This window comes from Euprymna scolopes, chromosome 40 (assembly GCF_053919585.1).
Source record: "Euprymna scolopes isolate OS-2025 chromosome 40, ASM5391958v1, whole genome shotgun sequence".
NCBI classification, from domain to species: domain Eukaryota; kingdom Metazoa; phylum Mollusca; class Cephalopoda; order Sepiida; family Sepiolidae; genus Euprymna; species Euprymna scolopes.
The window spans coordinates 51,856,070-51,870,548 of NC_136521.1; positions in this window are offsets into that span (position 1 = coordinate 51,856,070).

The window sequence follows — 14,479 nt, forward strand, 5'->3', positions numbered from 1 at the left end:
GAACATGCCAATGAATAATAAACACTTACAAGCCTCCACCCCTTGGAAACACTTCAAATGAACTACGAAAATTGCCATTTTTACATCTCCAATACATTTGAAAATAATTTCTGACGAGGACGCTTCACAGAACGTCTGAAACGCGCGTAAAAACGATTTCAATGACTTAAAAACATTATTACAATGATCCCAACATAATTCTCAATGAAAAACCAAGACACGGAATAATAAAATAATGTTCAAAAATACACATTGTTGGTGACTACTCCCTTATTTAAATATATATATATATATATATATATATATATATATATATATATATATATATATATATATATATATATATTGGGACGATTAATCAGTATCGGAATCGGGAATCGGAAAAATAGGAGCTTTTTGAGGTATCGGAATCGGTATCGGAATCGGAAAAATTTGTGCCTATTTTCCGATACCAAAACCAATTCTTTTAATAATATTTCTTATTTGATTTTGGTTTCAGAAAAATCTTCCACTGCTTGTAATAATAATAAAATAATAAATATTTATTGATGAAACTTCCAGTAAGTCTAAAATCTCTTGATTACCCCTCACAAATGTGTTTTTTACGTTTGTGAAAATATAGGCACATTTAAGATGTGCGTCAATGGTGTCTTTACGAACAATGTACGTCAATGGTGTCTTTACGAGAAATCCAACTTTACATGTCAAGAAAGAAGAAAAGAAAAAAGGAAAGAAAACAACATACCGAGGATGGAATTTAGCTCCGAAATATATTTATGTTATACATTTCAAACAAGCAAAATATTTGTTTATTTTCCTAATATTACGTTGTGATTTGACTTTCAAACGCACTTGATGCGTATTTATTTTATTCAAATTAAAGGTGTGTTTCTACAGTAATCGGGACAAAATAACACTTTTATATATATATATATATATATAGTTTTACCAGCTGTGCCCGGCCACGCGTTGCTGTGGCTCAGTTTGTTAAAATGGAACACATTCCTCAAGAAAAATTGCATTTTGTTCGTTCATTTACTTTTATTATTTTTTGCAATTTTTTTAATCAATAAAAGTTGTTATTTCCCCCCCCCCAAAAAAAAAGATTAATTTTTTACCATAAATTGTTAGGTGAAAGATTTTTTTTTCAGGAAAACTTGCACTTTTTTTTTAAAGAAATTTGGCAGTAAACGTTTCTCTTTGAAAACGGAATTTTTATTATAAAAAGATATTATACATTTCAAACAAGTAAAATATTTGTTTATTTTCCTTATATTACGTTGTGATTTGGCTTTCAAGCGCACTAGATGCATATTTTATTTTATTCACATTAAAGGTGTGTTTTTACAGTAATCGGGACAAAATAACACTTATATATATATATATATATATATATATATATATATATATATATATATATATTATTATATTTTCACCCCAAACAAGGCACATTGCCACTTTGATGTAGGAGGCTACTATTAGGGATATAAGCTACAGGGGTACTATGTGGGAAGTTGGGCAACAAGATGTCGGTTCACGTTTCACTTGGACTTCTGCATGTCAGTGCAGTTGGGGAAGCAGGAACCCGGAAGGGAATTCCAAAGTCTAGCGGTTCTGGGGATGAAACTACTGGAGTAGAAGGCTCTCTTATATCTAGGGATCTCAACTGTGAAGGGGTGGGATTTTGCTGCTTGTCGGGTTTGTCGTTAGTTAAATGTCTTGAGAATCAGAATCGATAATTGTATTGTATCGGAATCGAGAATTTAGTAAGGGAAAATATTGGAATCGTCCCATCACTAATATATATATAAAGAGAGAGAGAGAGAGAGAGAGAGAGAGTGGAGAGGGAAAGGAAGAGGGAGAGAGAGATTAAAAAGAAATTAAATAAATTGAAAGAAACTGAATGAATGTTTACTTAATATTGTTAAGAATATAGACTTTTCATATATCTCTATATTTACTATTATATAAAACGGGCTCTGTGTGTGTCTGTGAGTTACATCCCTATGGACTCGAAAACGGCTGTGCCGACTTTTATGAAATGTTACACGAAGGTACATAGGAGGGTACATTATGTTCCTGGCAGTGTTCTTAGATAATTCTTGTATTGGAATGTTTCCGTTAATATCAATAATGGATAATCGAAATAATCAGATCAATAAAGAAACGCGATTTTAACCAAAGTTAAGATTTTATATAACCTAACATCACAAGTGCATTTGAGAAGTTTTATCACCACACATGCAGAAAGACCTGGTATATAAAATCAACAGTAAGTTTTTTTGATATGACAGGGGCGCGTTCGAAATGAATGTTTCTGTTTAGATCACAATTGAAGCATGATACTTGACTTTAGTATTTTAAACTTAAATTAAAGCACTTATATATATATATATATATATATATATATATATATATATATATATATATATATACTAGCAGGGGTGCCCGGCGTTGCTCGGGTGTTTGGGGGTGTATGCTGTGCAAAAAAAGCAAAAAAACAAAAAAAATGGTTAATTTTTAAAAACTTTGACCCCTATTATGACCCCTTAAGATTTATAGTTTCGGGCTCACATCACTTTATTAAGTTAGATCCAGGTTCAAGGAACCTATATCTAAAATTTCAAGTGTCTAGACCCAAAATTGTCGGAGGAGTTTGGTAGAGTTCTTAAAGGTCAAATCGTTGAAATTTGACCCCTTAACAGCCAAATTTCTGGCTGACACCCATCACATCGATTTTCCCAAATCTCAGTACCCGGTATTTCAAATTTCGAGTCTATAGACTAAAAATTGACAGAGTTATTGCGTAGGGAAATGTACACAGACAGACAGACAGACAGACAGACAGACAGACACACAGACACACAGACAGACAGACAGACACGTTCACTTTTATATATATAATATATATATATATATAATTTTATAAAATCAACAGTAGGCTCTCTACAGTGCAATGTAGACTACAATGTATTGTGAACTAAGTCACTGCGAGAGGCATGGAAACTTCATTCTGGTGCACCACGATGGGTCCCCAACTAAAGCATGAAATTAATCAATTTAATTGAAAAATGGGCGATTTCGGCGGTTTAACCGATTTCGATGACAATAAAAATATAGGAGTTTGAAACATTCGTTGATCATCACTCAATCCCGGGCAACGTCAGGTCACCCTGCTAGTAAACGTAATCGAAAAGAAATTGTGAATTGTTCCCAAACTACTTAAACTTTATAATAAACACGGATTCAGTAGATGATATGGCCGAAAAAAAAAAAGTTCTTGTCTTCTGTCTACATCGTTTAGTGCGGACCACTTTCAAAACAGGAAGTCGTTTATCTTAGTAAATATGCCTTTATTATCCAAACTTCAAATCGCACGGGCATCATTTCAGACAGAAGAAATCTAGTAATGTTTATTGGTTTTGTATTTCTGTAATTTGTTTTGGAAGGTTAGACATTAAAAAAAAATCCGTTTAATGTCAAGTGCTTAATATTAATAATGGTGCAATAAAGAGAATTTGTTGGCATCCGTTTAAGTGTTAAAAAAATCTCAAGTGCTAAAGCAAATTGAAGTATTATTTAGCTACAGGGTGTCCAAAAAGTCGCTAAAGGGTTTTGAACTTAAATAGACTCTTTATTTTTTGATGATATCTTTCTGTAATTTTAACCCAATTTGATTAAGACATTGGGAATGTCTCATAAAAATAAAAATTCAAAGAATCTTTATTTATTAAAAATAATATCTTTTACATGTTGCCCATTTTCAGCTTCGCATAGTTGTGCTCTTTCCAAAATATTATTCATGATAGATTGCAGAATGTCTGGATTTTGATTTAACTTGTTTTCATTCAACTTGTTTTCATTCAATTCTTGAAATAGTTGGGGTTTGTTAACATAGACTCTTTCTTTAAGATATCCCCACAAGAAAAAGTTGCGGCTAGTCAAGTCTGAGGAACGTAGTGACCATTTTACACTGCCATAGCGAGAGATAATGTTGTCGCCAAATCGACCTTTGATTTGGGTAAAACAATTGCACTACTTGCGTACGTTTTTCAATATTATAATTATGCATAATTAATTTCCAAAATATTATCTGTAAAGTAACTGAAATAGAGAAACAAAATAATCATAATAGTAAAATGACAAAGAGTTGAAACCTTTCAGTGACTTTTTGGACAGCCTGTTATTAATTCTGTGTAATACATTATGCATACGACATAATCACGTTGACACACCGGTTCCCGCCACATCATCGAAATTAAGCAATGATTAACCCGGCCAGTATCAGATGGGTGACTATTTGGAAATACTAGGCGCTGTATAGGGTGGCAGGGTGGAAAAAAATCCATTATCAGGAACAGTAAGGCGCCTCCTTCCTTCTGCTATCAAGTGGACAAGGTTGGGTAGATACTTAGCCATCACCCCCACCCCGCTGCGATTAGGGTACATGAAATCACGGTTAGGGGACGCAGCTGGGGCGCTAAATGTTTTGATTCGATTCTAACTGACGGCGAAAAAGTAATTTTTTAAAAATTTTGAAATCAGTATTATATATTAGGTACAATATAATATTCAATAGAGAATTTGTTCTATAGATTATTTAATGAGAATTCTCGTTATGAGTATTATTTATTCATTTATTTTTATTCCAGACTATTATCCTCATCTTTCTTGTTTTTATTTCACAACGTTTCGGCCAACTATTCCTCTGGACTTCGTCAGGTGGTAACCGCGACGAGATAGGAACTCCGAATCTCCTAACTGCATTTTCAGCAATTACTGACATCCATAGTTGTTGTCGTCTCAGCAAGTAAGGCCAGAGGAATAGTGAAACAACAAAGAAACGATAAATACATTAATATAAATAATACTCGTTACAATTATGAATTCCAATTAAATAATATATATACCATTCGGTACGGACCCGACCATGGAAGATCAAATAAATAAACGTGTATTTATAAGACCAAAAGATCCAACCTTCATCGCCCTTAGGGACCCGTGGCGCTGAGAATTGGTTCTGTTATTATAAACACGGAATTTGCACGAAGTAAAGTATATTTAAGTGTATTTTACGACCAAAGCCAGGCAACCCCCGCTAGTTCGTACATATTTTTCTAAAGTCTGTAGCAGTTTGAACCGTAGCGTCTTAGAATATATGATAAGTACGAGCAAAAATGGTGGAATAAAGATAGGAGGACATAGTTTTGAAAGCGGATTTATCATTATTTTTTGGTAGGTTTTTGACTACTTTTTGATTGTATTTGAAAGATTAAAAACTAAAGTTAATTACCAAAAAGAAAAAAATATTGATACACGTGAAAAAAAAAGTTATGAAAACTGTTTTTACTGCGAGCCAATTCAGCTAAATTTTGAAACTAAATAAATTCATTGTAAAAATCCTTTGAAAGATAAATATTAGTTTTCTAGGTCTATTTCGACGATAATTAGTAAAGTTCTAACATATTGAATTAAATTTAAAAGAAAAACCTTGTTTATACAAAAAAATAGCTTACTTAGGTCCCAAAAGCGAGAGATTCTTCCTTCGTTCAACCGAAAGAAAACAAAATCCTCGTCACATGGATTGTACGGAAACCCAAACTTTCAGACAGTCGAAAAATTGTCTTAAGGTAGTTAAAGGGAGGTAGAGGTACTGTTTTTCATTTTTCTACCAAACTTGCATCCGTACGTTCCTATCGTGAACGTTTGTCTAATTTTTGTTATTTTTTTTTAATTTAAACATTTTTCTATGTTCCTGCTTTTTAAATTAAAAAAAAAGTTTTATTTTTCAAGATTATATAAAAATTATGTTACACCGAATGTTTCACATTCAGCAAGCAAGGAAAATATTAGAATCGTACATATAAAAATTATGCGAAACCTGTAATAAAAAAAGTAGAAATATTTTTTGCAATTATAATTTTGTTGTTTGAAAATATTAAATAAACAATGCTTAATTCAATGATAATATCGGTAGTTTCATAAATTAATTTTTGATCGAGTTATATTGAATTCATTAATACGGACTTTATGGTCTTTTTTTGTAATATTCCTGTAAAAAATATTATTTTTTTTTAATTTGTATAATTCACGATGCTTTATTTTCATAAAAAAAGCAAAAATAAATTCATTCATTCTTTTTTTACTACTGAAAACCATAACTTTAGTAAATGGTATTTTTGTTTAAACAAAATAATACATTTCCATTAAGATACAAGTAAAAAATAATGTGCTCATTATATCTCGTAATCATTATTTGATAAACACTGAAAATTTCCTGGTTTTTGGTGAATTTTTAAGTAAAGGGAGGGGTCAAAATGTTCAGACATTTTGAGCATACGCATTCATTTTGCACGTACCAAATATATGATAATGTCATTTTCGAGGCGAAGCAGAGATAAATAGAGATTGAAGGTTGCCTGGCAAAGGAGATTAATTATAGGTCTTTTTTGTTTATATTTGAAACCGACGGTACTGATGTTATACTGATCTCTCTAACAATATAAATTGTCCTGTTTACTTGTATCACAACTCATCAGTGCCGCTAGACTAGCATCTCTCCCAAGCCAAGGATTGAACCTAGAACCGTCGTGTTGACAGTCGGCAGTATATATATATATATATATATATATATATATATATATATATATATATATATATATATATAAGTGAAATTGTAAGTCTGTGTGTGTATTCTGTGTGTGTACTGTTCCCTACAAAACTACTCTGTCAATTTTCAGTCTCCAGACTCGAGATTTGACATAAGGGGTATTGAGATTTGAAAAAATCTTTTTAATCAGTTTTCGGCCAGAAATTTGGCTGTCAAGGGATCAAAGTTCAACGATCTGATCTTTGAAAACTCTACCAAACTCCTCCGCCAATTTTGGGTCTAAACACTTGAAATTTTAGATGTAGGTTACTTGGACATGGATCAAACTTTTTAATTGAATTTGAGCTCAAATCAATAAATGTTAAAGGGCCAAAATTTGGGTCAAAGTTAAAAAAAATTGAAGTCTGCGGTCTCTACCAAATTACACAGCCAGTTTCTAGTCTAAACATTTGACATTTTACAGAAAGTGTATTCAGACATAGGAAAAACTTTTTAATTGGCTTTTGGACGAAAATTTGGCCGCCAAGAGGTCAAAATTCAAAAGATTTTTATCTCTGCGGCCTCTAGTAAACTATTCAGACGATTTTGGGTCTAAACATTTGAAATTTTACATAAAGGGTGTTGTTGATAATATTACACATAAATAGCAAGACTCGGTTAGTCTGAGTGTGTGTTAACCAGAAGCCACCGAAGGCCGAGCCGAGAGCAGATATGTTCACCAGCCCAGACTCTCTTACCTGACAACCATTATGTAAATATACTGTGAACATACTTTTCCTTATACACTTCTTATTGATCTACCTTTGTTTGTTGAGTCCTCATTTGTATTGCCTTATACGCTATTTGGTTCAACCTGCAAACATAACAGTTGGCGAAGAAGATGAACATAACAAAGGGTATTAAGACATGCAGCAATCTTTTTAATCAGTTTTGGGGCGAAAATTTGGTTTCCAAGAGGTCAAAATTGACAGAGTTGACCTTTGCAGACTCTACCAAACTCCTCCGCCTATTTTTTCTAAACACTTGAAATTTTAGATGTAGGTTACCTGGACATAAGTCAAACTCTTTAATATATATATATATATATTTACGCATGCACATAAACTTATGAACATAAGGCCGGGCTGAACTGCTAGTATATATATATATATATATATATATATATATATATATATATATATATATATATATATATATATATACTAGCATGGGTGCCCGGCATTGCCCGGGTGTTTGGAGATGTGTGTTGAGCAAAAAAAAAAAAGTGGTAGTAGGAAGGCTGGCTCGAACATACCGTACCGCGAAGGAAGAAAAGAACGTGAGAAAAACGTGACGTCTTTGCTGTTACGCCCACCGCCAAACCGGAAGTAATTAAAACTAGATCCGAAAAGTTTATCAATTTAGTTAAGTTTTATTAAAAGAAAAAAATGCTCGTTGCTTTTCTTTCCCAAAGCAAGGGTCAACAATTAACTTTAAGATAACAATTACAAAATAAATAAATAAATAAATAAAATAGAACATACGAAAAGAGGTATCTAACTGAGAGACTATTCTAGAATTAATCCTATCTACTGGAAAGACAAAGTAAAATTTATCGTCCAAACGGTAATAACAAATTAAAACGAGAAATATTCGTTGTCCCTTTAAAAATAATGCAAATAAAAACAAAAAAAAAAACAGCCTTACTTGGTATGTAAAAACCTGAAAGGAAAGAGTCTTTAAAAATGTTCTCTTTCAGTCTTTCTTAGAGAGGCGCTCTCTCAATCTTCTAGAACCTTCCGGTTCTAATATTGTTTTTGTTTTTTCTTTTAGAATAAAAATGTCTTTCTAATGGAAAATGTCTTTCTAATGGAAGGAATTTCGGGTAAAATTGTTTTCCAAGACGGTTGCTTTCTTTAAGTTCCTAGAACAAAAGGTGAATTTTCTTTCTTGGAGAATACATATGCCGATAATCTGCTCGTCTCCTTGTCTGACACACCGGCAAATTTAATTTCTGTCTTTTACAGAAAAATTTAAAAAAAAACAAAAAAACAATCGGTTTCTTCCGTTAGTCTTTTGAGACCAAATAGTTTCCCAGTTGGTACGGCCTTGTTGCCTTGTAATTAACTGGGAATTAAATTGAAACATCTTTCTATAAAACCTGGAACATAATGTTTAAGGTCAAAATGTTTTTTTTTTTTTTTGACTGAGACCGGCCAAACTCGAACTAAATTAAACGGGCAAAGAGCCCTCCTTCCCTCATCCGTAGTTAATGATGATGAGAGGCAAATAATCGCAACGCCACCGCCACCGCCCTCGCCATGTCAATAAGTACATGCTTCTACTCCAAAGGCAAAAAAGGCTTCGAACCATCACCTGCGTCGTGGAACTGCTTGATGGTTGATAATTAAGGCTATGACAAGATAATATTCTTTTCATTGTTTTGACTCTTGTAGTTAATCAATCGAGAAGCACATAACTCTGTCTGAAACATATAAGATATTAACTGATATATAACGTTTTTCCAATTAATTTTTCATTAAAGTAAATTTGTAGTGACAGAAATAATATCTTTTCATCGGAAAAATTAACTAGCATTTACGCAAAAAAAAAAAACAAAAAAAAACGACACTTTCGTTCAGCACTTTCCGTTGGAATTCTGGGTTTAATCTTGTATTCTTTCTGGAGACTTTTCATGGTGGAGTTTCCGGATTTGTAGAACAGGTCGACAGACTTGGTTAGAGCAGGGCAAAGAGGGAAAGTAAGAAAGGAAATAAAAAGCGAAGAAATGTTGTTTGTAGACCATGATAAGGTAAAGCCGTATCAATTAGCCACTAATATAGCATCCACCAGAAGCTACTGCATTGTCCAGAATCCGTTAATCAAATAGCAATACAACAACCCGAGTACTTTGTGCCTGATGATACGACGGACTTCTTAGATACGCTAACTTAAGGTTCGTAGTATGTTATCACCTTCTATCTTCCTTTTTAATTAATAGGATCTCCCGATCACCAAAGACGCAATGCAAAAAAAAATTTAAAAAATTAAATATTAAATATATATATATATATATATATATATATATATATATATATATATATATATATATATATATATATATATATATCGCTTTCGGGCCGTACGTAAAATTGAACTATACCTTCTTGGTCTTCTGACTAGGTGTAGTATCTGTTCTGTCTAAAGATGGTATAATGATATCGTGGGTATGCCTGTTCGCGCCGGGCGTCCATGCAATGGAAATATGTCACAGACTCCTAGTTCGGATCATTGACTATCAAGCGGATAACGTCAGCCCAGTAAAACGTTTACCTCCAGCACCCTTATTAGTGACATGGTTACAAAGATAGAAATAGAAACAGAAACTTTCCGACATCTGTGGCAAAAATACTGCCGATCTAGAATGCAGATTTTTTTCTCCCTTCATCAGAAAAATCATCCATTCTAAACGAGGACTGAGGGACAAATTATCAGATTCGAGGGCTGCCAACAACGCATCCACACTGCATTGTCTACTCTCCATTAAAAAAGATAATAATAATAATAATAATAATAATAATAATAATAATAAAAATAATAATAATAATAATAATAATAATAATAATAATAAGAAGAAGAAGAAGAAGAAGAAGAAGAAGAAGTCTACGTAAGAAGTTCAATTGACATTTTGAGGGGAAAGTATGGCGATAGATTTCCCCTTCACTAACTGAAATAAAGAAAAAAATCAGTTGGTAAAGTTTACGTATGTAATACTTGAGCAACTCGGCTGGTTTCCTCGACTCATTTCCAACTTGATTTGTATAGAAATTGTCTACCTCTTTTGCTAACATATTCGACGCTAGGCGGCGCTTTATTCGTATGACTGTTTGAAAAGTATACTAACACGAATAGCGTCGACAGTTTTTTAATGTTTTTTTTTGTTTTTTTTTGCAAAAGAACGTGTAAACCGCCCGAACGATTTTAACGATAGTGCAGTCCTTATATTGCAATCGTAGTTTATCTGCTGTATTTTTTTAAATTCATTTTTTTGCTATTGATACTATTACGTTACTACAGATTTTATTCGTGTTAAAAGTTTTAAAAAAATACGGAGAACTGTGTAATGTTTATTTATTTGCCGTTACGATGCAGCTGGTGATCTCTTTTGTCTGTAACGGACACTGAAGCGCCCCATTTTGCCTGTACGACAAGCGTTATCTGATATAGCATTTCGCTTGCGTTTAGTCGACCTTTCTCGTGATCATCACCCCCCCCCCAAAAAAAAATCTCACAGGAAATGCTTAACCAGAAATTCATACAGTCGATAAGTGAGTGCTTTTCTTTTTCAAGTGCATTAAGTTAATTTCCATTTTCTACGTATTAAAAATTAACCTTAAAAATACACGTTCTGTCGACACACACACAAACACGCATAAGACACGCCCTTAGGACCCTATATATATATATATATATATATATATATATATATATATATATATATATATATATATTATTTACTCACATAAATTAATATACAAAGATATAATTTTATGCGCAAATTTTCGGTATTTACTTCAACAGTGCTCGATATATACGCTGAACTAGGTAGTAAGTTATGAAAATAGATATGGCAATTAAGCTACACAGAATATTCCGCGTTTCATTCTCGACAGAATTTGTCAGGCATATGCATAAGCCCGACCAGTTCTCATGAGAATAAAACGCGGAATATTCTTTGCAGCTTAATTGCCACATATATTTTGATAACTTACTATATAATTCTGTTTTAAACTTGGTAAAAATGCCACAGAAACATATAGAATGATACAGACTGCTTTTGAACCATCTTGCATAGATTGATCATCAGTTATTGCGTGGCATAAGAGATTCAAGGAAAGTAGACAGATTATGAGGGATGATGAGAGGTGTGGGAGGAGTAAGGAAGCCAGTTGATTGGCAAAATAAAGAATTTCATGGATAAAGACCATCATGTGTATATACAGTTTGATGTCAGTGTGAGAAATGTACAAGCAAATTATTCGCGAGGAACGGGAGATGCAAAACATTTGCACAAAGTTTGTCCCAAGGGTGATCCGAGAAGTTCAAGGACTATTTAACCAAGTTGGGCATCAAGACAGTTCCTCACTCTCCCTATAGTTCAAATCTTGCTCCTTGTGACTTTTGGTTATTCCCTAAGCTCAAGGAAAACCTTAGAGGCTGTCGTTATGAGACAATTGAGGAGATGAAAGAGGCTGTGACGAGGGTGATTGACACGCTCACGCAAGAGGATTGCAAACATTGGTGTCTTCTGGAAGTTGTTGGAACGGTATAACAAGTGCATTGCAGCCGGAGGAGATTATTTGAAGGGGGCTAGAGTTTAATGTGTGTACTATCAATAAGTGTCTATACGGAAAAGGTCTGCAAACTTATTGAAGGCATCTCGCATATATATATATATATATATATACATATACATACATATATATATGTATATATATGTATATATATATGTATATATGTATATGTATATATGTGTATATATATACATATATATATATGTATATATATATATATATATTCTCTATTTTACTTTATTTTATACGAGTCCACTTACTCCTCAATCCTCAACCCCATTTTCTGCTATTCTAACCTCCCTCCCTTGTCTGTATCCGTTTCTTTTACGCACCCCTAATGATTAGTATTAACAGTATTTACATTATTATTATTATTATTATTATTATTATTATTATTATTATTATTATTATTATTATTATTGGTAATAGTGGTGGTGATGTTGGAGTTAGTGGTAGAAGTATTGTTACTACTGCCTTTATTATTATCATTATTATTACTGTACTGTTTTTAACGCTTTTACTATTATTATTATTATTATTATTATTATTATTATTATTATTATTGTTTTTATCATCATTAATATTATTATAATCATCATTATAATTGATATCATTATCATTACCCCCCGTCATTGCTACCATAACCGCTACCATTATCTCCATTTTCACTGTTGTTAACAGTAATTTTGAATTTAATTTTATCACAACTATTGGTAACATTATATTTAATGTTTAATTTTAATGTTTACTTTTAATTTTGCCTTTATTTTATTTTATTTTTCTTAATATTCAATTTTACATCTATTTTTTTTTTAATATGCAATTTTACATCTAATTTATTTTCAGCTTTATTATTACTACTATTATTATAATTGACAGTACTATTATCTTTCGTACTATTATAATTACCCTACTATTATTTGGTATATTTTTACCACTCTCATAAATAGCTATGGTTTCCTCACTCCCCCACTTTAACATCAATATGTATACTTAACTTTTTACATCAAGTTATACGCACTCATAGTCATTGCCACCCTAATCTCCGACCGCCCCCTTATGATCATACTCCATACATCATAACAGTAGAAACTTATAAATATATTGCCGCATATTACCTTTCAGTTTTACAACCTTACATACCCCCCAAAATTAATCAAAATTACCCACTCCATAGAATATAGACACCCCACAAACCGTTAAAATAAATTACCACACAGCAACAATACACCCCCTATTTAACCATAATACATATACCCCTTAATCTCAATACTATGTTAAAGACCATATATATTCTTATATATCATACTATATATAATAAACTTCTTATTAATTTAGAATTGAATAAAGCTTCCCCCAGCATTCTACAATTCCTCTTAATCTTTTTCATCCCTAATGAACCTTACGCTAGACGCCGCACCTCCCCCATGCCACCTAGCACCTTCTCTACTCTTCTGATGAGAAGCAATAGGCTTCGAAATGCCCTGGCATAAAGAGTCCCTTCTATCCCCCAAACTTTGCCTGTATTTCATTATTCAATAAATGATCCATTCTATATCTACCAATATATAGTTTTGTGTCTTCATTTCATACTCTTGTTGTCCTATTATATATATATATATATATATATATATATATATATATATATATATAAAGTGAGCCAAGAGTAGGCGAACAATGTTCACAACCTCCCTGTGCTAGTCTAGCGGCACTGATGAGTTGTGATACAATGAAACAGGACTGTATGTCGATGACTACAAATATATTTTAAGCCTGCCTCTTTCGGTAGAGCACTGTCGTAAATAATCTCACCCGCTACTTAATTGGCTGAAAATGCGAAGCTCGCTGTTTGTTTGTTTACAAACAGGCGGTTTGAGCACTGTAAAAGTCGTGGACGTATGTTTGTTTAAATAGATATTCGGGCAGGTTATTTGCGGACATTGCTTCCGTGGTCGAGTGGGAGAACTGCCGACTGTTAACACGACGGTTCTAGGTTCAATCCTTGAGTTGGGAAAGGTGCTAGTCTAACAGCACTGATGAGTTGTGATACAACGAAACAGAACAGTATGTCGATGACTACAAATATATATATGTGTATATATATATATATATATATATATATATATATATATTATTCACGTCCACCTCTAACACGGCATTACGCCACCTGCTATACTTAGGATATTGAGCATTTCTATTAATATAAGTACGATATTTATTAGGCCAGCTTGACACGAACTTTAAAAAGTGTTTGCAAACCTACTTATTTTTGACATAATGTGAACGATTCGTGCATGCGCATTCTTGAAACAGTTAACAGATAAAAATCCGATGACTCGCACGTGGCAATTTTTTTAGCCGCCCTTTTTCCGGATGAAAACGGATTTGAAAGTGTCTTTACATGTCTGAATACCTTATATACCTAATTTCAAGTCTGTAAATCCAAATTTCGTTTTTGTTTTTTTCAGATATACAGTTGTCCGGTCGTAAAATACGCATTAATATTTATTTGAATTAATGCAGATTTCTCATCTAT